This window comes from Podarcis vaucheri (assembly GCF_965113315.1).
Source record: "Podarcis vaucheri genome assembly, chromosome: 2".
NCBI classification, from domain to species: Eukaryota; Metazoa; Chordata; class Lepidosauria; order Squamata; family Lacertidae; genus Podarcis; species Podarcis vaucheri.
Window position 1 is genome coordinate 54,231,010 of NC_138760.1, and position 26,288 is coordinate 54,257,297.

At 41.2% G+C, this 26,288-nt stretch overlaps 1 protein-coding gene across 8 annotated transcripts in view; it reads left to right on the forward strand.

Moving 5' to 3' along the window:
- The window catches only part of KCNIP1 (potassium voltage-gated channel interacting protein 1), a 509,279-nt gene that overhangs the window by 325,829 nt on the left and 157,162 nt on the right, over positions 1-26,288 (forward strand). Inside the window, exon 1 of one of the 8 annotated variants that reach the window (XM_082213093.1) lies at positions 8,797-8,891. The exons of the other annotated variants lie outside the window; for them this stretch is intronic. The gene's annotated coding sequence lies outside the window, so the exon portion shown is untranslated. Of the gene's footprint in view, positions 1-8,796; positions 8,892-26,288 lie in introns of those variants that run through there. 8 annotated transcript variants of the gene reach the window in all.

The following is a 26,288-nucleotide window of genomic DNA, read 5'->3' on the forward strand; positions in this document are numbered from 1 at the left end:
TCAGTGTCATGGGATGGCCCAAAGTCCTAGAATTTTGAGTGAAGGAGAAAAGAGATCTCAAATGAACTATTTGGAACTGGCTTGTTACTGGCCTACCTGGAAGTAGATATGAACAAATCTGTCAATTTTGGTTTTTCTCCATTTCTTGTCCCCCCCCCCCTATGTTCACTTCTCCACATTTACATATAAACTCCTCATGAAAATTCATCAACATTTTAAAGTAAATTTATTCTATGGACACATTTTTGTATGCAATTTTGCCAAATATTTTGCAAACCAATTTTCCCCAATTTAATGCATTTTTGTACCTTAGTTTCATTAATATATGCATTTTTGTACTCATTACGTGACTAGAGAGCGGTACTGGAAAATTCAGAAAAGTGCAAATTTTGAAGGATGGCTGTGTTTCATTTTGCATACTGTTTTAGAAAGTGCAGATTAGGTAGGTTAGTATTTAAATGCAGACTGAATTGAATGTCCATTCTCTCACTAACTGGAAGACTGCCTTCTTCCATGCATATTACTCAGTGTTTAAGCTCCTTTCCAGAGGTCCCAATTCCACCAAGTGAAGAGAAACAGGTGGTGATTATGATGAGGACCTTCTAGGTGGTGGCACCCTGGCTATGCAATAGTCTGGCAGTGCAACTTTTTCTGATGTCATCTTTATGGCTATTTCAGGGCCAAGTGAAGACCTTTGCTAACATTCACCTTGGCCTTTTGAACATACTATGTTCTTTAAAGAACATTTTCATGGTCCAAGTTATGTTTTGGTTTATAATCTTAGATGCTGATTAGCGCTCCACCCCCACCCCCACTGCTAGAAAATTCTAAGGCTGTTGTTACTCCAGCTGTTCAATCATTGCATTACACCTTTACGCTGCATTATTTGTTCTATAAGCTTCCCAGAGAACATATGGTGAGAGGCATCCATACAAATCTGGCAAATAAATAGTGAAATAAATAAAACTGGAGAATCTAGCTGTAAATTCAGGTGCTTTTACTCTTTGGGCCACCATGACAGCATAGCGGAATAAGGAAGAGCTCTTAGCCTGCTCTTTACTGCACTGCAGAGCTACCACTGCAGAATACTGCAGTTACCTATTCTGCATGGATCATGTGACCCAAGAGTCCAATACAGTTCTACCTGGTTTAATAAAGCTGTTAACTCTGACTCCTTAGCTGAGCAACTTGTCATTTCAGCAGAATTAGAGGTGCTATTAAATTGCCCACTCCCAGTTGCCTAGTTGGCCACCTGCAACTCCTCGCCCCCCACGGCTGTATATAACTTGGGCAGTGCTTACAATGTGTCCCTAGATTTGAGGCAACAGTTTCACTCACCTTGCTTTATTTCAAACCTAGCAGATTTTGGATTCCAGGGGGTTCTGTCATTAATAGCTACTCTGACCATATTTCCTTATTTCTGTTGACCAATGTATTCTAGCTGTTGTGAGATCATTTATCGTGTGTTTATCCAGGAGATATTTTATTTCTAGATTTAAGCCATAAAAGCAATATCAAAGTAGCTTCACCAGCTATTTTGCCGGATGTTTAAAGGAAGTTTGTAAGTTTTGGTTGCCACCTAGTGTTCAGACATGATTCAGACACGTTTGTCAGGTTAGAAGCCGTAGATAGAGAAAAATTGTGTGTGCGTCTTCAGTGACAGTTTGCCATTTCACAAATGAAAAGAAAACTGCAATCACAAAATCTAAACACCAATCGTGGTTAAAATTAAAATAGAGGGAATGTGGAGGTTTGGTTGATGAGACAACAGATGCCAGTAAGTGCATCTGTTTACATTAGGCCTTAAGAAAGTGGGATGTAATTGGCATAACTGTCAGGGTAAATATGAGGGCTCTGGGCACAACAAGGAAACGACTGATGATTTCCCTAATTAGGAAACACTTGTGAAAATTCCAGACAATGACAGTCATTAAGCATCTAGAAAATGCATCCTTTATTGCAAGTCTGACAACCTAGCAGCCTGTAAAGTGAAGGCAACTAGGTGGATTTTATGTGACCCCCTAGTAGAAGAGCTTTATGTGGCACCCTAGTGATCCTATCCAGTTTTAATGGCATTGTAACATGTTTGCCTGCAGTTTCACTTGTGCCTCCAGACAGTCACTTTTTGGGTGAAGGGATTCAAGTGCACACCAGAAATTCAGGTTGGTGCAATTAAAGTGTTATGTTGACCTATCACAACAAATCCTCTTTAAAGAATGGACTTTTGCAGTTAGGGAAGTGATGGGGAAATGTACTAAAAAGTGTGAGGCAAAGAAAAGGTTGGCCGGATGATGTATGAATTGCAAAAAAAATCAAAATGAATGCTCTGCAAAGACTGGACATAGTCTAACCTCTGCATGAGTTTTGTACAAACAAATCTGGACCTGCTCACCTGCTCAGTGAGCAGGTCTTCTGGAGATACACTTATAAAGAAAAAGAAAATGCTTTTAAATTGTAAGAAAACATTTTCATAGGTTGCACTTAATGGTTATATGAGCAAAAGGCAACTCATTGCAATGGATCTTATTCTTCCCTTCCTCCCTCTCTGCAGCCACTACCCCCCAGAAAAAGCCTAAGGGTTTGGAGGGACCCTTTGGAACAAGATCGATATATAAGAGCTTTCACAGTGCTGCTAGTACCAGCTTAGAGAAGCAGTGTTTACTTACAGCACCTAAAACACCAGAGTATTTAAAAGTCTACAGAGCAAAGCTCTACTCAACGCTCTTTCTCAGGTGCCATTAGGCAGCCTTTGGAAATTTCATATGAATCGTTATATATTGTTATAGATATGCCATAAAGAAGTATTGAGTCCAGCACAAGTTTTAAACATACCGTACAAAAAGTTGTTGGGGTATAAGGACACTGCATATTCTGTGGGAAAGGCTGGAGGGAAGACATCTAGGCATTAATCACAACTGTGGGGCAGGAGAGAAGCCTGAAGGTAAAATTATTTGAGTTAGGCAGGGTAGGGGACTGGAATTAGCAGCAGGCTGGATCCTCACCCACCCACCCACCTTCCATGGGTCAAGTTTGACAGGTGGGCAGAGTCCTGCACTTCAAATGCACTGCTGATCAACTAATTGTTGGCACTTTCAACAGGCTGCCAATCAGTTGATCAGCAGTGTCTCAAACACCCTCCCTTTGGGTTCATCTACATCTTAACCTGTCCCACATCTGACACCAGGTAGACATTTCTTGGCTGAAATGGCCTCGCAGGCCAAATGGGGGGTGTCCAATTTGTCTTATTATTGTGTTTGTTTGTTTATATATATGCCAACCATCTGACTGGGTTGCCGCAGCCATCCTGAGTGGTTTCCAACAAATTTAAAACATTAAGGACCATGAGAAAGCTGTTCCTCACTGCTAGGTGAAGGCCTCATAGCAAATTCATGGTGGGGCTCATATTTTATTCACAGACTTTCTTCTGTAGGTTTGTGGAAGTGTGTGTGTGTGTTCAGCGCAGAACTAGAGGGAACTCTCTTGAATCTGCTCATGTGGGAATGCTGTTTTGGGGTCATGCTGCATATTTTCACTTCTGCCACAAGTACCAGGCACACACTCAGCTGAACACTGTCCTCAACCTGTTTTTCTTTTGTTTTGTTTTACTTCTTCAGAGATTGAAGGCTCCCATATTGTACCACTGAAACATGAGAGCACTCACACAATGCTTTTTAGCAAGCATAAAGCAGTGAACTCGAGCCAGTCATCTCTCTCCTCTACTCCACACCACACATTTAATGTGAAGGTTCTCAACCTGTGGGCTGCACACCAATAGTGGTCTACAGGCTATATTCACGTGGTCAGCGGAAAGGTTGTAGAAGCATCACACAATTACAGTGGTACCTCTGGTTATGTACTTAATTTGTTCCGGAGGTCCGTTCTTAACCTGAAACTGTACTTAACCTGAAGCACCACTTTAGCTAATGGGGCCTCCTGCTGCTGCTGCTGCGCCGCAGCCGCACAATTTCTGTTCTCATCCTGAAGCAAAGTTCCTAACCCGAGGTACTATTTCTGGGTTAGTGGAGTCTGTAACCTGAAGCGTATATAACCCAAGGTACCACTGTATCTACATAGCCCTGTGCTTGATTTATTTTTGTCTGACAATGGAGATTGAGACCGTTTTGGACAGGGCTGGATTTTCAAACAGGGTAATAAAGCACTGGCTCAGAACCTGAGATTCCTTAAAATATAGCTCTTTCTCAGCCCGAGGCCTGTGTTTCTCATACCCCAGTACTGGTTTGGAGAAGGAGGTTGTTATTTATATTTATCCATTGCATTAGAAAGGTAAGATTGTGATAATTAATGTGCAAGTTATGCACTTTGGGTGGAGTTCAACATCATGTTATTACAAATGCCCAAGCGTTTCAGTTTGCTGGATGTAACTATCACCCCCTCTTACCCACCCACCCCACTGTTCTGGGGGCTCTCCAAATCCCAGGGGCAGGGAGAGGAGAAGGGAAAGCCCCATTGCACAAGCAGAAGCAGGGTTTGTGTGTTGAATCCCACCCTGTGATTTGTAGAACAGAAAAAAGCATTAGTGGCCCACCTGGATCCTCAGCAATTTTCAAGTGGTCCATGAAGGAGAAAATGAGAATCTCCAATTTAGTGCATATTTTCCTTTTATGTATTTAGTTCTTTCAAGGCTGTCTACTCTTCCTGTCTAAGGCTGGAACGTGATTTTTTTAAAAAATAACAACAGCAGCAACAACAACAACAACCAGGAGTCTGGCTGCCTCCTTTCTCCTTCATTTCACACAAGCTAAGAACAAGATGGTCCTACCCAGAGGAAGGCTGTGAATCTTCAATTAGAAGGGGGCAGAGTGTTGCATTATTGTGCTGAATCAATGCTAGCCCACATAAAGCATTAAAGGAATGGTGCAGGGTCATATCGCAAGTCAGGAATATTTTTGGTATTTATTAAAGCATTTATATGCACCACTCAGGGCAGCCTATACCATTAAAAATTATAATGTCATAAAAACAACAGTATAAAATAAAATAAACTACCAATGAGACAGGATTAGCAGTTCTATCCAAGCTTATATATGTGATATATGCAGCAGGAAAGTTTATAGAGGAATGTTAAAATATTTGATCATTTATTGAACCAGAATAGACAGCAGAGGGCAGCATTACGCTTACCATCTCATGTCAAATGAACTGGAGTGAATGTGGTTTATATCTCCTGCACCTGTTTGAGCTATTAAGTTAGTGAAGCTTATAAATAAATTTGACTGTTAATAAAATATTCATACTGTAATAAGTTTCTGCTGCAGAATTTTATTATTCTGGAGTGGTAAAATCTTATTACTCCGAGAATGCATGTTGAATATTTCAAAGAGGGGGAACAGCGCCATTCCCACACGTGTGTGCTGGGACATGGTAGCCACTTGGCAATGTATGGCAAGTGATTTGCTTGGAGTGTCTCACCCACAACATCTGTTACGGTTTTCAAAACAAGAATGCAGCCTTTTTTTCACCCTGGTTTGTGTTAGCATGCCGAACCTTGACAAAACCATTTGGAGACCAGCTTACCCAGACAGGATGCCGTTTAGACCTGTCTTTGTCAGGCAGTTGTATTTTCAAGTGGCTGTCACATTGAAAATACATTCAAGTGACTGTCACACTGAGCCTAAGATGGCTTTTACATCATGAGCCTCTAGCATTGCTTTTGGATAGTCAGCTGAAAGAGGAATAAAACTAGAGTTCCATGTGGTACATTGTAGAGCACTACCTAGCCTGGCAGTGTATGACCCAATGACTAATATCCTTCTTTAAGGTAATTCAGAAGCAAGTCACATTCAGCAAAGAGCCTTTTACAACTTTAATTAGAAGCTCCCTCCTTGTAGGTTCTGCTTTTAATTGCTTCCATTTCAGCAGGGGTCATTGGTGATGAATTGTCCTTTAAATGAGCCTTAATTAGTTAGTTCCTGTTCCCCATGGAATGGGCTTTAATTACTGGCTTCTCATTAATTCATTTTCTTTTATTATAGTGAAACACCACTATAATCAGTATAACAGGGCATTGGCACTAATGCGAGTACAAGGAAATTCTGGACAGTTCTGAGATGAAAGAGAAAAGATGGGAGAAGAGAGTAAGAGTCAGTTATCCATGGAAACATAGGTGGTGGTGAGGCGAGGGCATCCATCTAGACATGGTGTGTTTTATGAGTCTAAGGGTTTAATTGAATAAAGGTGAGTGGGACTGTGCCACTTGTCTCACTCTGGAAGTCATGTGTGGCAGTTGGCACCAACACATGCTCACCTATGTAAACAGAGGTGAACGTCAGTTTTCTATGCACGGATGTTAAGTGGAGGGGCTGCTGCTGAGAGGCAGCCAGGCTAAGCGAGGAATTGAGTTGAGGGAGGAATTAGCAGCCAGCAGCGGTCATACTTAGCTGATTGCAGCTTCTGTGAGGTCATGATCAGGACTTGTAAACAGGAGTGTTTGTGATGGCATTTAGTGGGGGAGCTTGAAGGGGAGGCCCGACATGCTGTCTCACAATGTACATAGGACCAAGAGACTTGGATGACAAGGGTCCTGCTGCAGTGACCTGCAACACTTGTGCCATGTTTATCTTCCTGCCTGAGAATGTGCAAAACTATATCTGCAGCAATTGCGAGCTGGTTGCCTTGCTGGAAGAGAAGGTATAGCAACTCGAGGCCCACGTGGACTGTCCTGGAACAGCAACATAGGGCAAGCATGCACCCCTAAGGAAGGAGGAAGATCATCCACTGCAGGAGATGAACCTCTGGAGGAATGTGATGCACATTCTTAAATGGACAGCTAGAACCACCCAGGTCTAAGATTTTCCTGTTTTAGTTATCAGTTTCATTTACTATTTTAAAAATTGATCCAATATGTAACAACTGTATCTTGCTTTTTCTGTATATGTGGAAAATGTGCTCTGACACCTTTCAGTCACACCTACTTATTCTAGGAATTGCCAAAGGTTTCATAGAAAACCTTGAGGTGTATATTTGGGGCAGCTCAATGGTTGTGTGTGTGTGTGTGTGTGTGTGTGAATGCTTAACTCCTAGCTGTGACTGAACTTTTCAAAGTGACCAAAGGAAATTTGGCACTTAGTGCCAACAGATAGCAATCAAAACAAGTAAAAATGTCTAGCATCTTCTCCTCTTTTCTCCAGCTGTGATTCTCAGTTGTTCTAAAGCAGAATAAACAAACAACAAGCCTCCAAAGAGAACCAGTGGTGGATCATTATTCTGTCCCACACTTACCGTTGCCAGAGGCGTTGCTTTCTCAGTGATATCCTTGGAGCACTAGGATTGCCAGTTGGTGGATAGTCCTTGTAAAATCTGTCTGATTGTCACCAGGCCTTTTTAAAAAGGGTAATCTGAGTTTTCGCTAATGATCAGTGTTGAGATTGCATTGTTGCTTAATTTGGTTGCAATATTTGCAAATAAGGGTTGATCATCTTTCATTTTCCCGTATCTGAAATGACTTCCACTTTCTTTAAAAAGCTGCACATTTCTAATTTAAGTTGTCCCCCTTTTCCCTTTTCTGCTGTACATACTGGTAGTCGATTCCCCAGAATGATTTTGAAAATGCAATCTGTTGGGACGGTAGGATGCTGCCATATATGGAGTCAGGCTATTGGTCCATCTAGCTCAGTACTGGCAACAGTGACTGACAGTGTCTCTCCAGGATTTTGGCTAGTACAGGCAACCCCCCTCCCCCATTTACACACATTCAAATGTGTGTGACTGCGCCATCACAGAAACGTCACAGAAAGGGGTGGGGTTGGGGTGGGGTGGGGTGCAGCTTTTCTAGTGGTGTTTCAAATATACGTGATTTCACTGATATGTGCAGTGCCTTGGAACATAACATCCACATAAATGGGAAGTTGCATGTAGTCTCTCCCAGCTGTACCTGGAGATACCATTTGGGATTCAAGCTGGCACCTTTTGCAGGCAAAACAGACAACTCTGCATTGTCTCTTCCAGTGTGTTTAGTTACAAGTGGCAACATGGAAACATGGAGGACCATGATTTTTGGGTTCATACATGCTGTGATAACACCCAGTGCTTGTTTTATTAAATTGCTTGTAATGAATATACTTCAATTTGGTTAGAGCACAAGAGATGCATCTCTTTAATATTCTCTCCCTCTCTCTCTGTCCCTCCACTCCACTTTTATAGTCGAATGTCAACACTTTTGAGATTGATTTTATAGAGATGTAATATTAAAGCCAAACCTACTCCTCTTGTTATGTTTGTGGAGCATGATCAAGAATTCATTTCCTGTTTAAGGATATCAGCTTCATGGTGGCAGACAGATTGTCTTGTCTGCCCCTCAAAAAAAGAAATTAAAATTGAACAAAGGGGACAGCCACACGCTGTTAGAGATGTTTATCCCTACAGAGTCATTTTTCAATGAACATTTTGCAAACCACATTGACTCAGTAGAGAAAGAAATTAAATGGACTGTTTCAAAACAGACCACCAGATCATATTGGCAGAGAGAAAATCTGGAGTGGAAAAGTGGAACGCATTATAGATTACCATTTAACAGCACATCCTTTTAAAATGAAATTACCAGGATGAAAAGGCTATTGCAGTTATTCAAATGGAGAGAGAGGGAGGTGGGAACCCTCTAAATAAATAAATCATCAGACACATTGAAATTGTCTTAGCTCATGCTGCTGTGATTTTGTTTTTCTCAAGAATCATTATTTATTTTTTAGTCCTTGCCAACACACATTTCTGCTGAAGCATGTGAGCAATAATCCAATCAAACAACTTGGTGTTTTCTCTTTCTCTTTTTTCTTTTTGCAGGTAAGTCAGGATTGGTCTATTTGGTGAAATGTGCAGTTTGGGGATATAAGGAACCAAAGTAAGCCTTCTTCAAGCTGTCGCAGCCTGTTAACAAGGTTAGACTGTCATCTTCAAAGTTTGCACAGCCCCAGGCTCCGTAAGCCACTGAAATGCCGATGATGCTATCATCAAATTCACAGTAAAAACTGTATCAACACAATCTAAGCCCCGCTGAGTTCAGTGGCGGCTTTTCTATTATTCATTTGAATAGTGCTTGTTTTCCATATTCTTTAGGTGTTTATCTGGAAAGTCGGGATCACATGCCATATGGCACAGAGACCCTAATTCCAAGTTACTTTTCTAGTGTGCAGCTGTACTGCACATCTATACATTATATGTCTATATAATGCTGGTGGCTCTGCTTCTGGCTTTCCCATAAGACCCATCCCTTTAAGATCAGTTCTTTCTAAGAGTTCCTTATGGCCCTTTGCTTTAGTGAGTGGCAAGTTAACAGGTCATACACTGAAAAGCTTACTTTGTGAACCGGTTAAAGAAGTGGTTGCCTTCCACTAACCATCAGGCCAAGAACATTGTTGCTCCTGTCAACCATTATATATGACTGCTGTGGAATAGGCATGCCTTGCTTCCTACATGACCCTCGCTGCTCTGAACGCCCGCTAGCAACGAGCAGCTTGTCATTCATTTTGGCATCGAAATCAGTTCATTGAGCCAGCTGTCATACCTTTCTACCACCATGGATTTTAAACTTCTTTTGTTTCAGGGTTCATCTCCTTTTTGCTCCTCTCTCTCTAGCGTGGTCAGGGATGGTGGAAAGAATTCACATTTAACACTGTATAGAAAACTGGATCTCTTCTGCAGGGGGCAGCAGGAACTGCCCAGGGTTCCTACAGGAAGCATCTCCTCTGGTTTCCCCGCCCTCAAAATGTGACTGTTCCTTGTTTCTGCTTAATCACAAATCATTTCTGTACAGTTCTCTTTTGTATCCAGAAATCAGTTAGCACTTTTGTCCAGTTTAAGGGAACTTTTCTCCCTAAAGGGAGATGGTCTTGACATGGTTTGGTCTGGTTTGTTCTCCCCTGCATCTGGGTGTGGATTGCTTTTATACATCAAGGTCATATTGAATGGGTTGCTTGCAAATTGCACAAGGGAGATTTTCTTTATTCCAGGTTTGATGTGCTTTTTAAAACAATGGCAGCACAATCCTATGCATTCATATTTGGGATCAATCCCCACTGATTTCAGTGGGTCTTACTGCCCAATATGCACACAAAGTATTGCATCCTGAGATTTCCAGTTGTAGAAATTTATCTTGTGTATTGCAAACTGAATATGACTACTTTGCACCACCTTTTTCAGTGTATACTGTGTGAAATCTCTGGTTTGGTGTGGTCACATGCAGATTAATGAAAAAATGTACCCCACAAATATAATAATAATGCAGGCAAGCCAGGCCCATTCCCCTGTTTAAAGATATGAGGACAATTTCTAATATCTGTATCCCTGAGGAACCTCCTAAGTCTAACTATCCCAGGGTTCTTAGCATTCAGCACAATGGGATGAAAAAAGCAACACACCGTAGGAATCCCACCATTTCAGCTATCCAACATAGCCTCACTGTAGGGTTTTTAAATTGCAACCCTCTGTAAATGTCATTACACTTAAGTCCCTGGGTGTCCATTTAGACTTGATGGTTACCAAAAAAGCAGCAAAAGTCCAAAGTAAAGAAGTTTCAGATTTTAAAAACACTTGACATTCCTTGACTTCCACAATAGATACTTTGAGACTCTTTACAAGATCATTGCCACCGATGCTCAATGGCAGACAAGTGAATCCAGACTAAAGGTCTTTGGGAACTTTATATGGGACAATGGAGTGTGATGAGCCCTGTGGGGTCACCCGATTTCCTGAGCCATAAGGATTCTGTGCTGTTGTGTGCGTGTAGCTTGAACTGTATGCAGTTCTCTCTTCCAGCCAGCAGTCCTGATAGAGACAGAGCTCCTTGCCTAATGGGTGCTACTGGTTTGAACTCCACAGTGCTCAAAATAAACACTCTTGACTTGACTTAAACGTGCCCAGTCTCCTGTATAGGCATAGTTCATCTGTCACCATCTCCCTGTTTCATTCAGTATGCTCTTGGACCAGCATAGTCATGTAATAAGCCTCACAGGTAAAACAGAGCAATCCTTACCACCGAATAATAATAATAATAATAATAATAATAATAATAATAATAATAGTAATAATAATAGTAATAATAATAATAATAATTAATAATAATAGATAGTTGGAAGTTTTGAAGAAAAGCATTCTCTAGTGTGTGAACACTGGTTAGACCCAGACAGAAGGAAGCCACTTCTGCTCCTACTATTGCTCATCTGCCTCCAGGAAGACAGCCCTACTCTTCTCAAGACTGGTAAGTGCATGATTATTATCATTATTAATTACTGTATCATTATTATTTTTAAAATTGCATATCCTTGCAAATATGATAAGAAAGGAGGAAAGTCTGTCATTGACTTGCATTATGATATTTTTAATTAGACTTGTTGCCCTTACTATGGTAGTCCTCAAACTGCCAGATTTTGCAAGTGAACTTTTTCAGGGCAAAAAAAAAGGGTTTATTTCATGTTTATTTGTGGTTGTTCAGAGGCGCTCCCTCTCTCCTTGGATGCATTTATAAAAAGGTTTCTTCACAGTGTGACCCCATCATGAGCTAAGTGACCTGCTTCAGGTAGCACAATGGGAAGTGATTGATGAAGACAAGGATTTGGTTTCTGAATCATGCAGAAAGGCTTCTTAAAGCATTTGCCATAGGGTGGCACCATGTGGGCAGAGAGAAGTCTGTTTGGTCTCTCCTTCAGCCAGCAAAACGTCTTGGCCCAGCACTGGGGATGGAACATTTCTCCATTGCAAAGACAACTGGACTGACACCCCCTGTCTGTTTGTCTTCTCTTGGCAGGTGGTCTGATAGATAGCAGTGCAAAACAGAGTGTTTGCCTGGTTCACTAAACAATAGTCTCATATCTCCCCTCTTCAAAGTCAGGGTAAGGATAGGGTTGACCTTGGTGACAGTGTGATGTTTCAAAACTTGATTGGCTCTGTGGTGATGCCAGTGAGCACAAACAACTGTCATCCCCCTTCCTCTGGCTGGAGTGAGGAGGAATACATCCCTCTTATCATGACAATATAGACTTGCTGTCTCTTCTCTCGGATACCTGCCTTGCACCAATAGATGAACACATTTGTTCCATTTCTATTCCCCCTGGGGAAAAATGATTGGGGGGGGGGTGTATGAGAGAGATATTCAAACTTCCCATTTTGGCTGAATGCTCGGTCGCACCATCAATATCTTTCATCTGATGCCTTGTCCTCAAGAATCCCCACATCCTTCTGTTTCCACCTTTATAGAAAAATGTGGTTTTGCATTTTGCTGCGGCTTCCAGTATTTGTCCCTAGACTTGTTCCTCAGGGGAAGCCCACAAAGGGCAAAAAGAATATAGTGATGTGATCCATTTTTGTGGAATAGTCCTCACCTGGGGACTGTGCTAGCTCAAAAATGGGGAACCATTTGTGGTTAAATGGCACTTATCTAGGAAAAATGAAAACTTACCACGTCAGCAGAAGTCATTTTAAAGGGCTTTCTTGAGTATGGCACTTGGTATGTGTAGAACAGAAATACTTGGTTTGACTGTGAATCTGAAGCTGAATCCAAGATTTTTGGGCATTGTTCATATGACATTACCCTCAACTAGAACTCATCCCAACCTCCTCCCCTTTCTGAGCAATCTCAATCACTCAGTTTCCCAATCCTGGGAAAATCCAAAAAGAAAATCAAACCCCAAAGCAAGACCACATCGACACAATATATTTTAAAGCGCCATGATGCCACGTTAAGCAGGCATGGCTTCTGGGAACTGTAATTTTTTATGGGTGCTGAGAATTGTTAGGAACCCCCTCACACAGCTACAATTCCCTGAGAAGAGGAAATTCTTGAGAATTGTCACTCTGTGAGAGAAGAATTATTAGAAGAGTTATAAGACTCTTATTAGCTCTCACCACACTTAAATTACTGCGCCCAGGATCAAAGAGTTCTGGGAGCTGTAGTTTGTTAAATATGCTGGGATGGGAAGCCTTGACTGCTTAAATTGGCATAATAGTGCTTTAAATGTATGTTGTGGATGTGGCCCAGATCTGCTGCTGCAGATCTGTATGCTGTGGATGTGGCCCAGATTTGCTGGAAAAGGGGTGTAGAGAAAATCTAGAGCTTGTCTGCAGAGCGGAAGGAAAGGAGGACCTTTTTCTGCCTCCCCACTTCCAGTCATTCTCTGAAAACTGGAGAAGGGGCCCACAGAAGAATATTAAGGGGACAGGCAGGCGAAGCATGGCTGCTTGTTTTTGTTTTTGCAGTCTTCAGATGAGCACTAGACCATATGAAAAATGAATATAAGGTTTTAGCTGGAATTATTTTGTACTCGGGACATGATGGTAGTACCAGTGGGGGGCGCAGAAGGAATCAACAGTACATCCAGCTTATCCAAGAAACTAATTAAAATGTTCTAGAAAACAGCATTGCTGTATTGTGCAGTCTACAGTGTAGCTTTTTATACTGTAAGCCATCCTGTGATCTTTGGATGAAGGGCGGTATATTTATTGAATGACTGGGTGGATGAAAATAAATAATTAAAAGCTTTGCATTCAAAATCTTTGTGGCAAACAGTGGAAATGCATTGTGTCTAGTCTCTCTTGTTTAGTTCTCTGCCTGTTTGCATTTTTAGGATCTATCAGTGCAGATATTATTCCCATCCCCACCTCTGATCCTCGAGTTGCATTTTGTTTGATGCTCAGCTGCCATTATCATTGACATCTGGTTGTTTCTGGTTAATTCCTTTTACTTTCTGGCCTTAATTACCTATGTTTCAGCATGAAACCTACGAAGCTGCCTTATGCTGAGTCAGACCATTGGTTCCATCTAGCTCAGTGTACTTAACACTGACTGGCAGCAGCTGTCCAGGAATTTCAGGCAGGGATTCCCCCGCCCCCCCTTGGCCCTGCCTTGGATATACCAGGGATTGAATGTGGGACCTTTTGCATGCAGAGCAGGCGCTCTACCACTGAGCTGTGGCCCTCTCTCCCTCCTCCCATATTATTACTGCTGCTGAATACCAACTGCTGGAAACCATAGGAGGAAAGAGTGCTCCCGTGCTCGGGTTCTGCTTGCTTGTTTTCCAGCGGCATCTGGTTGGCCCCAGAGAGAAGACTAGATAAACCATCGGTCTGATCCAACAGACTCTTCTTAGATAGTTCATTGTGGGCACAACCATGGGAAACCTATCTATCCTAAACCAATATGAGACCATATATCCCATTAGAACTAGAATTCTATATCAATATTTGGCTCACCAGCTTCTAGTAACTTCCTGGAAACCCATATCCAAAACATCTATTAGTTTAGCAAAAAGGTCAGGCTGCCCTCAGGTTTATAGAACCAATGGTAACATTTCATCTGGAAAGCATCTCCTTTACTTCAATTTTTAACTGAGCCATTTTTATTCAAGCACCCAATAAAGGGAGGAAAAAACCAAGCTTGCAAGTTTTAAACTACATCCATATTTTATTTTTCTGCTTCTCCCAACAAGGCTTCTCTGGTGTCAGATAAAAAGCCTCAGCTACAACAAATAAAATAAAATAAGAATTCATATAACTTTATATTGGCAATAAAAGATGACACATTGGTGTCTTTGCAGGTAGTTCCCTTTCTTTAGCACTGCAATCATTAGTCTCAGGCATCGATTTATGAGCCCCGCATGTTATTCCTGGGGCAAGGAAGGTGTTATGAAAGCACAATGTAGATCTCAGGTTTTCCTAAGGCTGAAGAATTCTAAAGAGCTCTGCTTGAAAAACTCGAGCTCCAAGTTGAACTATGCTACTTACTGGCATTTATTTCCCCTCAGGTCTGCTGAACCACCAGCAAAGCAGGCCAGTGGCTGCAGGAAAGTGGAAAGCTCCAGGTGCAAAATTCACTCTGACAAAGGCTATAGGTAGACTGAGACTTTAAATATTTCCATCTAGTCTGTCCCTCCTAAGCTCTGCTGCCCCCTCCACACACCCACACACCCACACCCCTGAGCAGTGTGGCTGTAAATAGCCAACCTCCTGGCCTGCTTTTCTTCTGTTCTGTGGTCTCTCTTCTTTGGGCAGATGCAGCAGAGTAGGAGAAAGTTGATTTTTCGGGTGAACTGGGCTTGGGGGAATGCATCAATGAAGAACCTGGCTTAGTTTCTTTGGGCTTATGGCCAGTAGCCTTAGAGTCTTTATTAGGAATTCAGTATGATTTCTAAGCCTTTGGCATAACAGCTCCTAGTCTCGGCCCCATCCTCCTTCTCTCAGTATGATCTCTTTAACACTCTTCTTTTTCTAAGATCTTCTAAAACAGCCACGAGCATCCAGATCCTGAACGTCTCTTAACTTTCATTCCATTCAGCGTATCCCTTCTTTCTTCTCAATGCTGCTAGGAGCAAATGATGTGCACATCTTCTGAGATCCTTCTGCTACATAGGATTTGGCTCTTGGTTCTGCTACTGTCACTGTTAAATCAGCTGGGTACTCCACTTATTTCTTGACTTACTAATAATCTGCAGATTTATCAGTTAAATCCTTACATGCATAGTTGGTTGGGCACTAAAATAGTCCATCTGATGATAACAAGGTGGGATTTGGGGTGGAGATGAGGTTTTGGATCAGTAACACACAGCCCATAAACAATGTAGGTAAAGGTAAAAAGTAAAGGAACCCTGGACCAGTCAAATTTGTTTTCACGCTTGAAGCTTAACGTGATCCTTTCTTCAGACAATGTACAAATCTAAAACCTGCATTAGCTTGAATACTCATTCAGGTCACAAATGCTTCCCTTCATATTTTTCTTCCTCAAACTTTTTAAAAAATGGCATAAGAGAGGTTCAGTGGTCATTCAGACTTTTTATATGAACAACATCTTCATCTTGAAGTGTAGAACATCATGATCACTGGCTCCTGATTGTGAAGTCATCTCCATACAAAGGCAGAAAATCTGCCTTTCCCTGGAGAGTGTTCGATGGAGTTTATTGTCACCCAAGATGAAGAATAATGTGTCTGACGTATACTGGAGGGAATAGGCAGCACTGAAGCAAAACTTGCCATGTAGCAGTGTCTAACTCGGAGAGATAGCTGGGTGAATATGTTGTACCTCTGAGTAATTAAAGAGGAGAAGGGAAAGGGCATACAGCTGAGCATCAGAAGAAACAATAGACATTGTGCAGTTTGTCACCAGTCATGTTAAATGTAATCATCTCCAATTAGCTGTGCTAACTATTTGGGTGATTTCTTTATACTATTTTAAACCTCTTTGTTAAAATAACATCTCTGGTTTATGCACATTTATTGAAATGTTTGTAAGCTTTCTAGATACCCAGATAAGAATGAAAAATAAGAATTGTCTACAGCTAGTTGCAAGGCATTACCCTGGCAAAAGGCTTTCTGGGATCTTCTTTATGTTATGAAAATGATTTATTGTATTTATGCTTCCTTTACATGGGCCTCTCTGCAGTTTCACATTCAAGAAACTGATGCATCATATCTTCCCAAACCATTCACGGGATCTGTGGAATTTTTTTAGAGCATGGTAACTCTAGAGAGTAACTGAGATCTTTTTGGAAATAAGGCAGGTTTCAGCTACTGGCTGGATCTAGAACATAAGAAGAGCCTGCTAGATCGAGCTAAAGGCCCATCTCATCCAGCACTCTGTTCTTACAGTGGCCAGTCAAACGGGAAACCTGAGTGCAACAGCACTCTGCCCAGCTGGAATTCCTAGCTACTGGTATCCAAAGGCATACTGCCTTAGTGGAGGGAGAACAAACAGTTATCAAGGTTGGCAGCTTTTAATAGCCTTATCTTCCATAACTTTGTCTAACCCTCTTTTAAAGCCATCCAAGTTGGTGACCATACTGGCTTCTTGTTGGAGAACAACTTTCTTCTGTCTGTCCTGAACCTTCCAACATTCAGTTTCATTGAATGTCCCTGAGTCGTAGTGTTATGGTAGAAGAAGAAAGACTTTTCTCTGTTTGCTTTCTCCACACCATACATACTTTTATAGACCTCTATCATGCCCCCCCCAATCCCTCACATTTTCTCTAAACCAAAAAGCCCCAAATATTCCTTATAGGGGGGTTCCTCCATCCCCTTTATCATTTTGGCTGTATTTTTCGGAACCTTTTCTGTGTCTACATCTTTTTTGAGGCAAGGTGTCCAAAACTACACCCAGTCTTCAAAGTGTGGCTGCACCATATATTTTTATGTTGTAATTGTGATGTTGGAGTTTTATTTTTGGACTAATTCCTAATTATCTCTAGCATGGTATTCACACCCCCTTTTTTTACAGCTGTTGCCAAACTGAGTCAGCATCTTCATCAACCTGCCTCTACCATACCAAGGCCTTGTTCCTTGTCAGTCACTGCCAGCTCAGACCCCGTGAATTCTGATCATACCTCTTACTCACATGGATGGGTGTTGAGAAAGGGGTCCTATGGTCCAAAATACTCACCCAGATAGGAGTCAAGACCATGATCTGTTTGTGAACAAGAGTTAAATTTGCAGGAAATGAAGTTGGGGGGGCTAAGAAATAGGTGCAGTTTGAAGAGCCACCTATAAGAGATGAGAGGTGCTTTGAAGGAAGGATCCTGGGAAGGTAGTCTCAGAGCCAGAGGAAGCCTGGAATTAGGGGAAGGAAGATTGGTGACAAGCAACCCTCTCCCCTCCTACTGAATGTTTGTAGAGCTGGCTGGGCCAGTCAGAAGGAGAGTCTTAAGGTGTGTGTGAAATATTCCATCTCACTTCACAACAATCTGCATTTGTTGTTCAATAAAATGCCATTTTTTAAAAATCCTGTACTAAGACTGCAAATAGCAATTTTTATTCCATTTTGGTAGAAAGCAACAGTACGAAGGGTCATTCTAGCACTAGATAAAATTCTCTGATATCTAATACAGCTGTCAAGGAAGCATTTTGAGCTTTAAATAATGCCAGTTCTGTTTATCTTAATACAGGGTTATGAATTCATTTCAGAACTGTGGCTGATGCATTCATCTTTTCATCCTGAAAATTGGATGGAATTATCAGTGACATGGGAAGAGGAAAAAATATTTAGTGTGGAGTGACAAGTTGTTTTTGTGTACATATCGCTTCTGTGCCAACATAATGGCTAAAAACCTCACATAACAGCAGATATTTATCAGTGGCATTGGGAAATTGGGTTGCGATCTCACTCATCTCATCTACATTTCAGTTAGAGTGCTACTTGTGTGAGACAGACGATGTTGAGAAGAAATGTACATTTATGCATGCCAGTTAAGCTGCTAGGATCACCAACTGGTTGCTTCTTGAGAGAGGAGACTTTATGCTGCTGAATTGTTCATCTGGCACCTGGCCATTTTTTCTATTAAAAAAAAAGAGTCTTCTGATAGGGCAAGGGGAACCCGTAACAAGGGTTCTGGTTCTGCAGGGAGTGCCAAGGACCCTCTACCTTGCCACCATTTCTGAGAGTGATCCTGGTTCCTTTCCATTCCAGTCATGCTGGAATGGTGGGGGGCATGGAGGGAGCTAATATGCACGTAGCTCAAAATGCCAGGTTAAAACCTCGAGAGGGAGTGCATGATGTGGTGTCCCAGCAGTCTCAAACAAAGATGTCTTCCTTTGCCTCTATGGAACAAAACGTCCCAGCAAGTCCCCTGCGCCTATTTGGAGAAGGGGGAAACCAGTGTCTGGATCTTGCGTTCATCTGATCTCAGAATAAGAGGTATATTTCTCGGTTCTTTTCTTTGTTCCTCACAGTATTTGCATCCATTATCCTTACTGAAGGATTGGTCACCATTTCCTTGTCTTTCACATGGCAGTGTTCCCCAACCATCAGTTAGTAACAACTGTGCTAAGATTAATACTAAGTATTCATACAAAATAATACTATGAAAGTTCTGTCAAAATATGTACTACCTACTTTTATCATTGAGGAAAAAGCAAGGTTTCTAACAGGATGATCTCAGTCAAGAACAGGGTGCTTTTTTAAAAAAAAAGTTCAGTTTCTTTTGAAAACATTTAAAATGGATTTCATTTGGCAAGGATGCACCACATTTAGCTTTTAAGTCTCAAGAATCATAGACGCATCAATATACTGTATATTGAAAACCTGCAAAATTTCCTGCAGTTGTGAACTAACTTTGGTTCATTAGTTAACAGCTTATACAAGCCATGTATTGTTTTTGAGCAACTTCAAGGCTTTTGGATGCTTGTTCCTAAATTACTGGATAGAGATTGGCTCAGCATGCACAGCCTTATGCGAATGTTGAAGAAGCTTGCCTCAAGTGACAGGCAATGACTTTGAAGGAGCTTGCTTTTGGCAAGCCAAAGGGGTGGCCCGGGTGGCTCTTTTGGCTGTGGTTTAATCCCATAACTTTAAGCTACACTCCATGTTTCCTTTACTATCACGATCATCCCCACTTCAGAAGTGGATAGATGGCTATCACATCTTCCTATTCACTGATCTTATAAATATGCACGACTTTTTAATTTCTTTTTGTCAATCATTTCTCTCAACCTTCCAGGCATGATTATGTTGTGACTGCAGGTACCAAGTCAGACAGCAGCTCAGCTGACTTCTGTCCTTTAATAGTTTGAGTTGTCTGTGCAGTGTTGGTGGTTTAGTTCAGCAGGTTATGAGCTTGGATTGTCACCTGGTTTGACAGAGAGGGGCATACATATGACATCTGGGGCTTGGATTTGCTGCTTGCTTTAGTTTTCCGAAGCAACACCCCTCTACACACACACCCAAAAAAGAAAATTCCCACTTCATAACCTTGAAATGGTATGCCTTTCGTTAGGTTCGGTGTAGAAAAATGAGCTTTTAGGCCCACCAGACAGACTATTAACCTCCTGTCATCTTTGGCTTGTCAGGAGCCCTGCTGCATCTTCATTTATTTGTTCAGCACTATGCCTTTTTTTGAGCTTGGTTAAAAGGAACATGACTCTCCATATACTTGGTCACATTTTCTTTTGAGAGGTGCCTCATTCAAGCTTAGAGAGCTCCACACTGCATCATTAGATGAGAACAGAAATGAAGTTAATACCTGCTTTCTACCATGGCTGAGCTTTCTGTTATAAACAAACCTCCCGAATTTCTGATAACTCTGAAGGATCATAAGACTTGCTGCTAGCTACTAGAGAATTGTTGACACACTTTAAAAACAAAAAGCTCCAAACTTTGAAATAGAAGTAAATGCAATCCTATACACACTTATCTGAGAGCAAAGTCATGCTGAAGTCAATGTAACTACCTTCTAAGTAGACATATATAGGATTGCAGTGATACATACTTAATGCAGAGATGAGGCATCTGTGACCCACAAAATTTATTGGGCTGCAACTGAAAGACCACTTGCCATTGTGTAGACCTGTAAGATCACTTAAATCGGGTAAATTCTACCTTTTCAGATCCAGGTCGCACTTTTAACTCAAGCATGCATTTAGGAACCAATGGTGGTAGCGCTCCTGTTGTAACCTTGGGTCAGGCAGCAATCCACTAGTGGGTCTTAGGACCAGTGACTTAGATCATCTGGGGAAATTCTTCTCATGGCCGTCACCCTACAGAATATAAATTTGTTTCTCAAATCCACCCCTTCCCATTTTTCTATTTAAAAAATGTTTAAAATTATTTTGCTGCCCTCCAACAATTTAAAATTCATTTTGCATTTTTTTTAACTGACTACTGCCATAGGCATCCCACTTTGGTGTTAATTGTTTTTGTGCCCCCAAGCCCCCCCATTGTCCCCTTTTAGTGTTTTTTTAAAAAACTATATAGATTTATTGACCAGTCTCACAGGTTACCTATTGTGATTATGTGATACCAGACATTTTTGAGACTCAACCAGAAGCCCTTCTTTAAAAAGTAAAGGTGGAAAGGTAAGGGTGGAAACAAAAACTTAAAAATTAAAACAAAAATCAGAATATTTTAGTTTGTTAGTTTGCTTCAGAAAGTATTTAAGACTGCAGTCCATAGCTTTCCAAAGGCAACTACAAAAAACCCACTGATTTGAATGGAATTCAGTGGTCTGTCATGAACAATAAATAAAATCCCAGAGGCATTTTAGATTCCTAGATACAGAATATGAGCAAATGCTTTCAAAATGTAATTTGAAGATTCAACCCAGTGTTTCTCAAGTTTCATAATATGAAAGTACTGGTATTTTCCCTCGTAATAATAAACTGCTTGAGTTACATAAACAGAAGTGAGGATAAAAATAAGCTCCCTTTAATGTGACAGGTGCTGCTACACAGTTACATCCCATATTTCTACACAGCCTGTTTATTTACTCCTTTGTTCTTGAGTTAGAAAACTTTGAAAAAGAACATCAGTCGCTGCTGATCTGATCTCCATTGATGTGTAATAATAAATAAATGGGGATTTGAAATCTACAGTGAAATGTAATGCTGCTTCCTCCTATTTATTATAAAGCATAGAAAACTAATAATGGTCCTGGACTCTTAGCCATTATTCTTCTGAACCTTCGTTTGGTACTGCATAACAATTGGAAAAGGCAGCAATTCATGTTTTCTAAGGCTTAATTTGCATTTGCATTACATTCTCAGTGCATCAGAATGTGCCACTGTAAGGCATAAGCAGGAGATAATCATTGGGTGTCGATTTTGTGCACCAGAGAAATTGCCCTTGAATGTAATACTTATTAGCATCTCAGTAAATATGAATGGCATTAGAGGAAATGTTGAAACTCTGAAATTGGCACATTTTTCCTAAGTAACTTCAACAATGTCATGTTTTATTTATTTGCTTGCTTTTTAATATGCACACATAAGAAGAAGAAAAAAATGCAGTTAATGTGGAATGAAGTGCGGATATTGTAATAAGATAGGGGGCACATCTTTTGGGAGGAGTCGTGTAGGTAGGGGGTGAGTGGAACCCTCAAGGAAGAAATAGGATATAATTTGGAAGGTCAGAACTCATCAAGTCTTCCAGTGAACATGCAAAGAAGCAGACTGGAACACTTGATTTAAGAGTATGCATCACCAAAAGAATACACATTCCTGTTTATTCTTTTGCTTATGTGTCTGCTTGTGTCCTGTCCCCTGTCCCCCAAATAAATAAATAAATGGCACAGAAACAAATTGGAACAAATATGGCACACTAAGGTCACATCCACACTGTACATTTAAAACACTTTGTATCACTTTAACAGCTGTGGCGTCTCACAAATAGTATTGGGAACTGTAGTTTGTTAAAGGTGCTGGGATTGTAGCTCTGTTACAAGCTATTCCTGAGATTTTTTGCAGGAAGCAATGACTGTTAAATGCATGGTGTGGATGTGATATAAGAGACAAAGCAATGCAAGAGTATAATGTGGGTACACCCCAGGACCTATTCTGGACCAAGCAGACTGAGGTCTTTGAAGAAGCTTTTCTGTTTCTGTGCATGCTATGTTTAGAGTTCTGCCGCAAAAGTCTAAGGAGGCTTCCAAGTGTTGTGGAACACTCTGGCTTGAGGAGAATTGCATAGGCTTCTGGAAATTCTACTGAAATTTCCAAATTCATAAAATGAGGAACATAGGAGGCTGCCTCATACTAAGCTGGGTGATTAATCCATCTAGCATAATACTGTCAGCACTAACCATTAGGGATGGGGAAGAAATTCAGTTCAGTTTGTATTTAAAAGGGAACCTACCAGATTTACACTTCCCGAAACAATACACAAACCAAAACACAGCTAGCCTTCAGAATTCACACATAGCTAAGTTTTGCATGAATTAGGGAAAATTCCTTGCAAAAATATGTATGTTAGCCAAAACAGCACACAAAAATGTGTTGATAAGGAGAAATTCACACTAAAATGTTGAATTTTCATGAGTATTTAAAAACACACACACACCACATATTGCTACAGATATGGGGATAATGGGATTTAAGATTGGAAAAATGAGAAATTAAGATAACTGAGAAAGGCAGATCCCTCCATCTATACTGACCGGCAGCAGCCCTTTCGCAATAGCCCTACCTGGAGATACCAGAGATTCAGCCTAGATCCTTTTGCTCTCCCACCAAGCTCTGGCCCCCTTGTGGGTTTTGGCCACCCTTACCTGTAAAGCAATATGGCAAACTGGCTATGCAGTTCTGCTAGTCACTTTTCAAAGTATGGTATAGAATCCCATGCAGACACGATATATATAGTTGCCATACACTGAGTCTCACACTGATTCCATCTAGCCCTCTTCTGTCTAAACAGACAGAATACCTTTCCAGGGAACCTCAGTCCCCACCCACTCCAGCCTTCCTGCATAAGGTCTTTTTACTGGAGATGCAAGGGTTTTTAGTCTGTTTATGTCTTTATGTGGAAATAATTCCATTCCACTGAACTGATTCACAACATAAAGAAACACATTAAAAATCATATCATATATAAAGGAAAAATACCACCAGAGTGAGTGGTTGGAGAATGCCCTGGGAAAGAGATGTGTCTTATACAAAGACCTGAAGCATCTTCCCATTGGTGCCTCCCTGAATAATGTTCTCTGCATGCAAATCTTGTGCTCTGCCACTGATATATGGTCCTTCCCTATAATTACATATCAGTCTTAGAGAGGCTCTGGGGGGGGGGGCTCAGCTGGAACTTAGTGCTTAAATGATGAGTGTGAACTTTAATAGGGAAGGTTACCTGATGCAGAAGGATGATAGGAGCTTCTTTGATGAGCACAGCAGTGCTTTCAAAATATAACTCATGATTTAGTATATCAGGGTAACTGTATGAACAGTCCATTAAAAACTGAATGGCCAAAGAGCTGATGTCTCCCTCCCGGCATGCATACCTCGCAAGCTAAATCAGATGAAGAGCAGCCACTGAGGGCCTTGGCCTTGGTTATGGCACTCCCTTCTGTCAATGGCAAAATATGGATTGCCTTCAGTGGCGGGAACCTTGAGCATCCCTTATCATAATTCATCCCTTATTTACATCCACAAGAAGATCTTCCCTAAACTCTCAGGCTCCCTTGAAAGCCCTTGGCCTGTGATAATGGTAATGGTGGCATCCTGGGAGTTGTTATTGACATTAAACATCCATGACAGCTGCAAACTGAGAGTCTGTTGGTTTTCAATTAAAGCCTCAACATAACGATTCCAATTCCAATCATCACAGGAGGACAATACAATACTTAGCTAAATGCAGATGAAAGGGTTTTTTTGCTTTGTTTTTCCGTTTATCGATTTTTCCATAGCCCATCTCTTTTCAATGGCTTGCCATGAATAGGGACATGATGGAACAGTGAATGTTGACGCACATGGAGCAGCCACTAAGATCTGGTTCAGGCATTCATTCATTCATTTATAAAAAGCTTTTTAGAGCAAATATATGACAAGCCAACACTTGCAGTTTATATTACAGGTAAGGGACCTCATGCCTGGGGGCCAAATGTGGCCCTCCAAGCTTGTCTGTCTGGCCCTTGGGAGTTTCCCCAGGCCACATCCCTGCCACACCACCTGCTGGCCCTGCTAATAACCCTCCTTGTGTGTGCTTGCCTCACTGGAATACATCCTTTAGCACAGATAATGCTCTTGCTGTCCTGGATGAAGGATGGAGACTGGTGTGAGTGTGTGCTTGTAGAAAGGTAACATTTATTTATTTATTATTGTTAAATTTATTTATTTATATCCTGGCTTCTTCACAGAACTAGGACACAAGGCGGTTCATAAAAATTAAAGTACACATAAAAATTTGCATTAATTGCTCCACCCACTTTTGACTCTGCCCCCATGCACCCCTGGAGCCTTCAGAAGGTTGCCCTCAGGCTGAAAAAAGTTTCTCACCCCATGTAAGAAGCAAAAACTTAGATTCATGTAATCCCATCACAGGAGAAACCAAAACAGGTGACGGGCAGTTTAGTGGAGGTGTCCAGGTGTCCCGAAGGGATCTGTGCCATGCCTGTTGCTGCCCAGTATGTTCAGTATAACTGGGTTGGCAGAATGCAGTAAACTTATGACATTCACAGATGAAACTAAATGGAGAGGAATTAAAAACTGGGATAAAAAATAAATTATTTTAATAAAGAGCTACACGGATATGGGAAAAAATAAAGTCTCACAAAATCAAATGTTAGAAGCAAAATTTTAAGCAGAGGTTGGATGGCCATCTGTCATGTGTGATCTAGTTGAGATTCCTGAATTGCAGAGGGTTGGACTAGATGACCCTTAGGGTACCTTCCAACTCTACAATTTTAAGAATCTAACTAGTTTCTTGTTTGTTTTGCTCCATTTCCTTTCCTTTCTTCAGTTTACTTTCTTCATCCCCTTTTCCACATCAAAACTTTTCATGGTGTGGGAGGCTTGTCGTAGACTGTATCATATGTGAACAATTTGTCAAATGCCATAGTGAAGGTGAACATTTGTTTCATTTGTAATTGAAAGCTGCCCTTGAAAATGTTTTATGTCTCAACTGTAGCATTTTGTTCCAAATAAAACAAACAGATCCTCCCAAGTCAGCAATCAGCCAGACCAAGCCCCTGAAATGGGGTGAGCCACCAAAGCTACTCCTCCCTTGCCCATTATGAAATGGGTACAACATAAGAGGTACAGAGGTGCCTCGCAAGACGAAATTAATCCGTTCCGCGAGTCTCTTCGTCTTGCGTTTTTTTGTCTTGTGAAGCACGGCTATTAGCGGCTTAGCGGCTATTAGCGGCTTAGCGGCTATTAACGGCTTAGCGGCTATTAACGGCTTAGCAGCTTTAAGAAAAAGGAAACAAACTTGCAAGAACTCGCAATATGTTTCGTCTTGCAAAGCAAGCCCATAGGGAAATTCGTCTTGCGGAACGACTCAAAAAACGGAAAACTCTTTCGTCTTGCGCGTTTTTCGTCTTGCGAGGCATTTGTCTTGCGAGGTACCACTGTAGTTCCAAAAGCTTTTATCTTACTATGTGCCCACCCAGTCTCCATCATGCAGCACTTGTGTCACTTGCACAACTCAAATATTATACTAGTCATTGATGTCCACGGTTAATGCTTTCCAAGTATCTTCAGAACAGCAAAGGGGAAATTAAGCATCCCCTTCCACAAACTCTTACTTAATCCTGCAGCCACTTACGTTGTAAAGCAGCAGAAATGCAGTGTGTCTGTACATCTGCATGCATGTGTGTGTGTGTGTGTGTTTGCATCACACACACACAAATGAATAACTTTATACAGTTGCTTTAAAGGCACTTAGTTTAGACTGAAATCAAAGAATGCAGAAGTGAAGCTTTGTTTTCAATTTAATGTTGGGAAATGCCATCAGATTCAGCTAAGCCAATATTTTGTAAACTGGCTGAAACAGCTACTGTAGGGAACGCTAAACAAAGTAGCTCCTGTATATTCTGTTGCCTTAGAGACTGAGAAACATCTGTATCCGTGCAGGCAAGTGATGCAGACATGGTAAGATA